At 43.0% G+C, this 11,169-nt stretch overlaps 1 non-coding gene across 1 annotated transcript; it reads left to right on the top strand.

Moving 5' to 3' along the window:
- The first annotated feature begins 545 nt into the window (after positions 1-545).
- LOC145351116 (U2 spliceosomal RNA) lies at positions 546-742 on the top strand. The gene has a single exon (XR_013888326.1). It is a non-coding gene; the product is annotated as a U2 spliceosomal RNA (small nuclear RNA).
- Positions 743-11,169: the final 10,427 nt, after the last annotated feature.

The raw sequence follows: 11,169 nt of genomic DNA, 5'->3' as shown, positions 1-11,169 counted from the left end.
TCTTTCTTTCACTTAACACTTGAACCTCTGCTAGCAAACTGTCTGGTCTCTCTCCATTTCATTACTGCTGTTCTGGTTATTATTCCTCTGGACTTTTACCTCTTGTTCCTATTAAATTGCAAGTAAATTACTTTTGTACTATGGTCCTTGGCTATTAATTTTTATTCCTTAATGCAAAATATATAAGCAATACTGTATTTTGTCATCACTAACTGTCCTTTGATTTCAGGATGGTGTCTACTCAGAGTCATAGGTTTCTGCTATGGGTCTTCATGTGACTGAACAGGATGATTCCTAACCCACAGATTCTTGGGCACATGAGGCAGGATTTCCTATGAAGTAGTGGGATTCAGAGAGTGGGATTTGCTTCCTTTCCTTCTCTGCCACCAGTCTGCCTCATCATTAAGATGTAATATAGCTTTATGGACAAGCCGTCATTATTTTGAATGGTCGGTAGCAAATTTCACCCAGTCATTAATGTTAAGGCTGGTGCACCTCAAGGAATAAGGTGAATGATCAAACAGCTCTATAGCCTGATGCATTGAGTTGCTTCTTGGCCTTTTGGCTAAGATCAAGTGTAGTACTGACATGCTGTACTTGGTTGAAGTCATTAGGTTACATTTCAGCTTCATTTGAAGCAATTTTTAAAATGGCATCTCAGCTTTCGGCTAAGATGCAAATGAGATCAAGCCTTGGAGGAGGAGCTATGTCTACTCCAATCAGCTTGGATCATGTAGATCAAGCCCAAGACAGGAGGGTAGAGCCCTGTCTTGTCAGCTTGGATCGGGAATGTCTCAACTTGTTGAGACTCTGAATTGGACTTGATTTGATTGAATTGGAATAAAAACAAGAAAAACAGACAGAAAGAATTCTCATTCATATTGGAACAGAAATAGTTTGCCCTGGACTGCTGATAGTGCTTAATGAAAACACCTAAAATTACATCCATTCTTCCTGTTTCAAATGCTGGATAACCTGTTCTGTATTTTCAGTTTTTAATTCAGGTTTCCAGCATTTGTGTTTTTTTCCCTTTGATCTCCAGCTATCGATGCTGCCTGTCTTATGCAGGATCTTATCACTTGAAGAACATCTGTAATGTTGGAAGGGCTTGACGCTTCAAGCACATCATCAGGCAAGAAAGAACAAAGACAGGAAAAAGTTGTGTTCATGTTTTAAATGAACTTGAAACATCTGAAATTCAAAGATAAAGGGCTGATGGTTTGTACTGTTGAGCATTTGACCTTTGAAGGACTAATCACAGCAATTTGTGTGCAAGATTGCATTTTTGTTCAGATACACAGAATAGTAACCAAACTGTAGTCATATTATTTTTCCAATCAAATTTTCTTATCTCCTGGACTACTGCAAACCAAGCCAAATACTGATTTTTTTTCTTTAGTTTTACAACTGCTTGCTTATTTAAAGCTTCCATTTAATAGCAAGCTTGCAAAATATTTCATTATTTTCTGTTTCCATCAGTGGACCTCAGTTAATGGTATTGAAAGAGACAAGGTAATGACTTTCCTCTTAATTTTTTAATCATCAGGATGTTTATGCAGATTTTGTTTCATGTTGCAAGACACATCAGGCCTGATTTTCATTTTATATTCATTCTAAGTATTGAATCTGGGCACAATTCAGAAACGACTTGGAAATCTGCTTCCAGGTGCCCCCATATGTACTCAGCCTGTAAAAAAAGTCACGAGTCCGATTCGCGCCATGGCAGGGCTTAGTATGGCCGAAACGATCGGAGCTCTGAACTGCGCATGCACAGTTAAAAAAAAATTTGAAAAAGCGCACCCATGTCAGATCGGAACCAAGCCACAGAAAGTGGATAAAGTGGCCCGGGAGTGATGGCCCCCACAGGCATCACTGTCTCCCTTATCTACCCATGCCCCCGCTACCCAGACCGAATGCAACCCCCTGCCCCCTTCTCCCCCATCGATCACCCGCAGAGTGGCAGTGGACCCCCCCCCGACCCCCTCCCCCCACCAGAGATACATCTTACCCACCTCCCTTCTCCCCCCTCCAAACCAGAGAATGATCTGGCCTCACTGCCCCCCTCCCCGAGAATAATCTGGCCTTACTCCCACCCCCCACCCCCTAGAATGATCTGGCCTCACTTCCCCACCCCAACTCCCCCCCCCCCCCCCCCCCCCACTACTACCACCAAGAGAATGATCTGGCCTCACTCCCCCCCTCCCCGAGAATGGTCTGGCCTTACTCCCGACCCCCACCCCTGAGAATGATCTGGCCTCCCTCTCCCACCCCCAGCCAGACAATGATCAGCCCCCCCCCCCAACAACCAGACAGCAATCAGGCTCCCCTCCTCCTCCGCCACACTGATCTGAGTCAGAGAGCTGTTGGAAGCTATAAACTCACCTCTTCAGTAGCTGGGGTGCCCGATTCAGACTTTAATTCAGCATGTCCATTTCGGCGTGATTCTGGATTAGTGAACGTGGTGGTAAAGGGGAAAATGCTGATAAAGTTGTGTGGGCAGTTCATTAATTCGATTGAAATGCATGCAAATACATTTAAATCACCGTTGTGCCCATTTCGGATGCAAATTGGATCGTAGCCATTCCCAGGTCTCGATAAAGTGGCCATCTGTGCGGACATGGGTGCAGATTGTGTTAATGGCCACACACCTGACTTTAAATCGGGCCCAAAGAGGCCGTAATTTGAATCTCACCGCCCTCCCCTCACTCCATGAGGCTGGTTGCTGAGCTCTATGGGCGCCATTTTGCAGGTGCCCCAATCTCCCAGTATACTATGTACAGAATGTACACAATATACTTGGGTCATCTCTCCCCCCAACCCTCCCCCTCCCCATCCAGGGACACTATCCTCTCCCCAGTCGCAGCACCCACCAATTGTGCCCCCCTCCCCCACAATTGTGCCCCAGGTGGTGGCCCCTGCCACCCTCACAATTGCTACCTCAGCCAATTGCGCCCAACCCCCCAATCGCCAACCCGGCCAGTCATCGCATCCTGTCCCCCCTACATCCCTCTGTCATGGCCCTGCACCCCACAGGACCTGACTGAAGGCTTCCCCCCCAAGGCCCCATCCTTCAAGCCCCAATCATCAGGCCATAATCACTTGGTCAGTGCCCATTTCGTACTGCAAGAGTGCCAGGTTGGCAGTGCCAGGGTGCCAGGCTGGTGGCTGTTGCTATTTCATATGGTCATAGTTATGATCTTAAAAGCAAGGAGCAAGAGAGCACCACTGTGGGTCAGACTCCCTGCATCTCCTGAGACCTGGAGGAAATGGTTCTCCATATCATAGCATCACATATGACTGAGGGGGTTGTACCTAGCATTCATGTTGATACATTCTTGTCTTATGCACCTTCTGAAATCCCACTTCATCCTCATCCTACTATCTGGTATGAAGTGCCAGCAACAGTTGGTGTAACCATGAACGTTTGTTTTCCAGTACACCCACACCACCCATCCATCTCCCTTTCATCGTTCTGACCATATCCTTCTGCATTTCTGTTTTGGTCACTCAAGATTTCTATCATTTTACTGATGATTGAGAGTAGACTAATGGGGTGATAATTGTCCAGATTGGATTTGTCCTGTCTTTTGTGGACAGGACACATTGGCAATTTTCCACATTCAATGCTGCACTGAAACAGCTTGGCTAGGGGCATGGCTAATTCAGCAGCACAAGTCTTCAGTGCTATTGCTGAAATATTGCCAAGATCCATAGTTTTCATGAAATTACGTGAAGTTAATCAAAATGACTGAAGACTAGTACCTGTGAGTTTAAGTCTTATTTTCTGCACTTTTATACATTTCTCCAAATCCACAAAGCTATGTGCTTTTTCTTGGTTATTGCTGTATCACATCATCCGGATGATTGAACTTCTTGTACATGGGTTTCATAACAAAAGAGAGAGAGGATACACAAGAGGAAACATCCCTAATATTCTGCCTCTAAATCCATACGGAAACACTATCATACAAAAACATGCCCATAGAGTAGCTGGTGATGTAAAAACAGGAGGACTGTTCCCAGTAAGAGTTCATACTAATTCTTTTGCTAATTTTTAATTACTTTTTCATCTTTCAATGGCTCCAATCTAATATTAACACTCTTCTCACTGAGGCATTTCTTGTAATGAAAGCTATACCTGAAAGATTCTCATAAATACTCAAGATTACGGGGATAGGGTCTAGGTAAGATGCTCTGTCAGAGAGTTGATGCAGACTTAATGAACAGCCTCCTTCTGCAATGGTGTCATTCTGTGAAGCATTAACTCTCCTTATTCTTAAGGAGTTGATAGTGTGGCAGCTATATTAATTGTAAATACGGGAAGTACACTGTTCCCAGGAACCTACCACTATCAGTCGTCAAAAAGATTTGTCTCAACTATAGAATGCTCCAACGACATACTATTTGTTGTCTCTTTTGATTCACGTCAAGCGTACACCACATTCTAGCCTCTGCAAAGGTGAATTTTCCATGCAGATTTTCCATTCTGTCGACACTGACTAGCCACTTCCTCTTTCAACTGTTGTTGCCACCAAAAACAAATTGAAATAATACTGCAATAATTGCATGCTCATTGAAGCTTAAAACATACATATAGGAGTACAATAGCAGAATGATAATGCTGTTGGAATAGTAATTCAAGATGAATTATCAGAAGGACATGAATCCAAATCCCATCATGGCAGCTGGGGGAATTTAGAACACATATTTCGTCAAATAAATCTGGAATAAAAAGCTAGTATCAGTAATCATAATGATCATAAGAAATGGGTAGATCATGAAGCTGTTGGATTGTCATAAAATTCCACTTGGTTCATAAATGTTCTTAAGGAAGAAACTTGCCTGGTCTGGCCTATATGTAAGTCCACACTCTCAGCAGTGCAGCTCTTAAGTCCCCTATGATATGACCTCCCAAGCCAATCAGGGCCTACACAGGGAGGGACAATAAAGTTACCTTTGCCAGAGCCATATACATCCTGTGAAATGAATGAAAAGAAAAATGCTATTTGTAACAATACAAAGTGGGTTCTTTCACAGTGGAAAAGGATCTTAATGGTTGTAGTGCAGACTTGCAGCGGACTGAAAAGCTTGAGCATGTAGATATTAAGAAAGAGGATGTGTTGGAGCATTTGAAAAGCATCAAGTTAGATAAGTCGCAGGGACCGGATGGGATATACCCCAAGCTACTGTGGGAGGCGAGGGAAGAGATTGCTGAACCTCTGGCGATGATCTTTGCATCATCAATGGAGACGGGAGAGGTTCCAGAGGATTGGAGGATTGGGGATGTGATTCTTTTATTCAAGAAAGGGAGAAGGGATAGCCCAGGAAATTATAGACCAGTGAGTCTAACCTCAGTGGTTGGTAAGTTGATGGAGAAGATCATAAGAGGCAGGATTTATGAACATTTGGAGAGGTATAGTATGATCAAGAATAGTCAGCATGGCTTTGTCAAAGGCAGATCATGCCTTACGAGCCTGATTGAATTTTTTGAGGATGTGTCTAAACACATTGATGAAGGAAGAGTAGTAGATGTAGTATATATGGACTTCAACAAGGTGTTTGATAAGGTGCCCCATGCAAGGCTTATTGAGAAAGTGAGGGGGCATGGGATCCAAGGGAACATTGCTTTGTGGGTTCAGAACTGGCTTGCCCGCAGAAGGCAAAGGTCGTTGTAGATGGGTTTTTTCCTGCATGGAGATCGGTCACCAGTGGAGTGTCCCAGGGATCTGTTCTGGGACCCTTGCTCTTTGTGATTTTTATAAACGACCTGGATGAGGGAGTAGAGGCATGGGTTGGTAAGTTTGCTGATAACACAAAGGTTGGAGGTGTTGTGGATAGTGTGGAGGGATGTCAGAAGTTGCAGCGAGACAGTGATAGGATGCAAGACTGGGCGGAGAGGTGGCAGATGGACTTCAACCCAGATAAGTGTGTGGTGATTCATTTTGGCAGGTCAAATAGGATGACAGAATATAATATTAAGGGTAAGACTCTTGGCAGTGTGAAAGATCAGAAGGATCTTGGGGTCTGGGTTCATAGGATGCTCAAAGCAGCTTCGCAGGTAGAGGCTGTGGTTAAGAAGGCGTATGGTGTACTGGAATTCATCAATCGAGGAGTTGAGTTTAGAAGTCGGGAGATAATGTTGCAGATATAAAAGACCCTGGTCAGACCCCACTTGGAGTACTGTGCTCAGTTCTGGTCACCTCATTACAGAAAGGATGTGGAAGCCACAGAAAGGATGCAGAGGAGAATTATAAGGATGTTGCCTGGATTGGGTGGCATGCCTTATGAGGATAGGTTGAGTGAGGTTGGTCTTTTCTCCTTGGAGAGATGAAGGTTGAGGGGTGACCTGGTAGAGGTATATGAGATGTTGAGAGGTATTGATTGAGTGGATTGTCAGAGGCTTTTTCCCAGGGCTGAAATGGTTGCCACAAGAGGACACAGTTTTAGGGTGCTGGGGAGTAGGTACAAAGGAGATATCAGGGGTACGTTTTTCACTCAGAGGGTGGTGGGTGCATGGAATCGGCTGCCGGCAGTGATGGTGGAGGTGGATTCGATAGGGTCTTTTAAGAGACTTCTGGATAATAACATGGAACTTAGTAAGATAGAGGGTTATAAGTAAGCCTAGTAGGTAGGGATATTTTCGGCGCAACTTGTGGGCTGAAGGGCCTGTTTGTGCTGTAGTTTTTCTATGTTTCTATGTTTCTACAAGTTCAATACTGAATTTAACAATGTTTGAATGATCAAACTGACGAAGTTGCCAAGTGAAATACATTCTCTTTCCTCCTTCTATTTTATGAAATATAATCAGCAGATTAAATATAGATAATCACACATTTCTTTCTAAATGTTGTGTAAATACAATTAAGAAGTTTTTACAGATTCAGGAAAAATGAGGAACAAAGTCCAATATTCTTGGCAGAGAATTATTACAGATTGATATAGGCAAACATGATCATTTTCATCTTGCACTCTGCATGGTGGATAGCTGTAAGATCAACTGTACCACAGGCACTGGTTTAGTAGTTTTTGAAAAAAAAGCTGGTAAATATTTTACTATCATTTGTATAAAAATAAAACTCAATAAAACCTCGTGGTGTTTACATTGTCTTCTGAAGATATATTAATCTCGCTCCATGGTTTTTCTATTATATCACAGAAACAATAACTAATGGCTATTAACTACTCACTGCAAAACTGTACAGTTGGGATCTCAGTTTTTTTAAAACTGGTTAATAAAAACATAAGCTACTTTCTCCCACGACCTTGGACTCCCCCCAACCCATGACACACATTGCTCCTCAGTTGGAGGTCAACCCTGCAACTTATTCCCAGGGCTGTGCACATGCTGTTCTTGAGCTGTCAACTTAGAAGTGAATTAAAAAAAATCTGGGTTTATCCACTGACTATCTTTCCATTCTTCCTTCTGGGAGAGCTCTTGACTGAGACGAGGATTTCAGTCTATGAAAATTGCACGAATCTGCTTCCATCCATTCCATGGTACAGCTTGTTATCATAGTGACTTGCTGAACCAACAGGTTCCATTGAAATACTTTAAACCTTTTCCCCGAATTCAGTGACACAGGCTCGGTGCAAGATTGAGTGGTGATGCCCCAGTACTTCATCTAATTAAATATTTTTCATCTGATTTCCTGGTCAATAGCTATCTGTAGGATTAGTTACTAAATGATAAAGGTTGAATTACTTTGGGGATTCTCCAAATTCTTTGCTGGAACATTGGCAGATGATCTATGAAAATCTTGGAGAAACAGTATAAGATGATCTACAGAGCAATTATGGAAATTCAATCACTAAAATGACTATAGATTTCTTGAGTGAAGGAATTGAGAGCCATATGTCTAAATTTGCTGACAGCACCAAGTTAGATGGGAAAATAAATGGGAGCAGAAAGTTGCAGTGGAGCATTGATAGATTGAGTGGAAAACTGAAGCAGATGTAGTTCAATGTGGGCAAGTGTCAGATCATCCGGTTTGGACTTAAGAAAGATAGATCAAAGAACTTTCTGAATGTTGGGAAACTAGGAACTGCAAAGGAACAGATATTTAAGAATGCAACTAGAGAAATCATTAAAACATTTGTGGCCTGGTACAAAACTAATCACAAAGGCTAATAGAATGTTATCCCTCACTTTAGGGAGGTTGGAATATAAAAGGGATGGAAGCTATTTTTTAGTTATACAAAGCTCTGGTTGTTGTTGGTATCCTTCCATCTACCAGAGATGATGAACACCCAGCAAACAATCCATTTAGATGGAGAGTTTTTTTGTGATGTATCTTTGTGGATGGCCTGTTCTTGAACAACAGAATCATAAAATACCTACAGTGCAGATGCAGGCCATTCAGCCCATCAGGTCTGCATCAACTCTGACAGTACATCTTACCCAGACCCTATCCCTGTAATCCCACATATTTACTCTGCTAATCACCCTAATATACATAACCTGGTGCACTATGGGGCAACTTAGCACAGCCAATCAACCTAACCCGCACATTATTGGACTGTGGGAGGAAACTGGAGCACTCAGAGGAAATCCACACAGATACAGGAAGAATGGGCCGACTCCACACGGTCACCCAAGGCTGGAATTGAGCTGTGAGGCAGCTGTGCTGTGCTAACCACTGTGCCACTAAGTCGCTGGAGGGGCAGAGACTGCAACAAGTAGGACTCATAAAGCTGCCACGTGACATTTGAGTGTTGCTTTTGACATTGCCAACTGTTGCTAAGCCACTGGCCATTGTAGTAGGACCCACCAAAACTGCCTCCATTTGAGTTGTGTCAATAGACTTGGAGCTCTGTCTTTGAAAGAGTGCTGCCTTTACGATTTTGCTTTGCCCATATGTGCCCATAATGTGCCACAGGCATTGACCATGAAAATTGTTGAGCTTCTTTTCCTGGTAGATGTAAGTCATTCATATTTCACAGTCACGCAGCAAGATGCTAAGAACACAGGCTTTGCAAACCATCAGCAGCTTAGTCCCAGGGGTAAGCTTGGTACCATTCCATGCTCATTTGCGGGTTGGCCAAAGAAGGTAGCTGCTTTCCTCATGTGTATACTGATAACCATTTCCAGTGGGGTGTTTTATTCTCTGATCAGGGGCTGAAATACAATATTTGTCCCCATGACTATGGATTTCTGAATGTTTATAGTCAGGGATAACAAATTACAGACATGGGAGAGAAGAAGCTTTGGTTAGACCCCATTTAAAGTGCTGCATTCAGTTCTGATCATCACTAGATCTTCATCTTTGAGGCAGATTGCAGCAGTTGGGAAATTGCCTGGTTGGCATACCCATCTCTGGAGAAAGTACTCATAAAAACAGGATTTCCATTGCAGGGATACAGATTCATGCTGCAGTGAGGCTAACCGACCCAGAAATTGTTTGGGAAAGCCAGAGGGCCTGCGAAGTACTTCATTGTTGTGTGACACTGTCCCAATCATAATAATAACATTGAGGCCCTCATGCCTTCAACATTCATACCCCTCCTCTCCCCATTTACTCTCATTGTTGCATCCATGCCACCTCATGCTTCAACCCCCATGGCTCCTCATGCACTCCCATGCCAAACCATGACTCCCTCCCACCCTCCTGTAGTGTTAAACAGCACTGTTAAAAATTAGAAATGTCAGGAATGGGATTGGGACTTATGGAATTGGGTTCCAGCTGTCATTTTCATCCCTCCATGGACACTCCCTGACTCCATGAAAATCCAACCCTTTCACAGTGGATGAGGATGACTGACTGAGCACCATGAGACCACAGATAAGCTGAAAACACACACTCTCACCCTATTATGCTCTAATGCTCATCTTTAATCATTACTCTTTTTTTACTCAGCAGGCTGTTTCTTTTCATATCTGTTTTTTTTTAAATTCCTGTTTAACATTGTGCCAAACTTATCTTTCTGAAATTTGCTCATCTAGCCCTTGGTTGAAAACAGTTTTGAAATGTGCTCCCCCATTCAAAGAGGTTGGACAAGCCTCAAGACAGTAACTATTTCCTCTGGCGAAGGTATCCTGAAGAATGAGAGACATAATCTTAAAATTAGAGCCTGGCTATTCAGGAATAATGCCAGGAAGCACATCTTCACACAAAGGCTGGTGGAAATCCTGCCACAGCAGATTGTGGAATTTGAATTCAATAAAAAAAATCACACAGTGCAAAAGAGGCCCTTCGGCCCATCAAGTCTGCACCAACACATTAGAAACACCTGAACTCTACCTAATCCCATCTGCCAACCCTCGGCCCATAGCCCTGAATGTTATGATGTGCCACGTGCTTATCCAGGATGTGAGGCAACCTGCCTTTACCACCATCCCAGGCAGTGCATTCCAGACCATTTTCTCACATCCCCCCTAAACCTCCTGCCCTGCACCTTGAACCTATGTTCCCAAGTGACTGACCCTTTAACTAAGGAAAACAGCTGCTCCTTATCCACTCTGTTCATGTCCCTCATAATTTTGTACACCTCAATCAGGTCACTTCTCAATCTTCTCTGTTCCAATGAAAACAACTGAAGCCTACACAACCACTCTTCATAATTTAAACATTCTGTCCCAGGCAGCATCCTGGTGAACCTTCTCTGCACCGAGGAGGCATTGGCCCATTGTTATTATCACTTGACTATTAATCTAGAAACTCAACTAACATTCTGGGGACTTAGATTCGAATCCTGCCACAGCAGATGGTGGAATTTGAATTCGATAAAAAGATCTGTAATTATGTATCTATGGATGATTGTGAAACCGTAGTCGATTGTCAGAAAAACCCATCTGGTTCACTAATGTCTTTTAGGGAAGGAAATCTGCCATCCTTACCTGGTCTGGTTACATGTGACTTCAGTGCCACAGCAATGTGGTTGACTCTCAACTGACCTAGGTAACTAAGGATGGGCAATAAATGCTGGCCCAGTCAATGACGCCCTCCCATGAATGAATTTAAAAAAAAACAAAGGCAGAAAGAATAAGACAAGATACAGAACAGTAATAGTCTAACTTAATGGCAGAAATGGCTTGAGAATCTGAATGGTCTAACCTTGTTCCTAAGTTTTTAATTCCATGTACTGTTTTAGGAAAAAGAGTAGGAGACAGCAATAAATTCCACAATAGTAATGAGAGAACGCCAAGAGAAAAGCTCAGCAATAGCGTGAGGG

Source organism: Carcharhinus amblyrhynchos, chromosome 1 (assembly GCF_965287045.1).
Source record: "Carcharhinus amblyrhynchos chromosome 1, sCarAmb.v2.hapA, whole genome shotgun sequence".
Classification (NCBI taxonomy): domain Eukaryota; kingdom Metazoa; phylum Chordata; class Chondrichthyes; order Carcharhiniformes; family Carcharhinidae; genus Carcharhinus; species Carcharhinus amblyrhynchos.
This window is presented reverse-complemented; position numbering and strand designations above follow the sequence as displayed.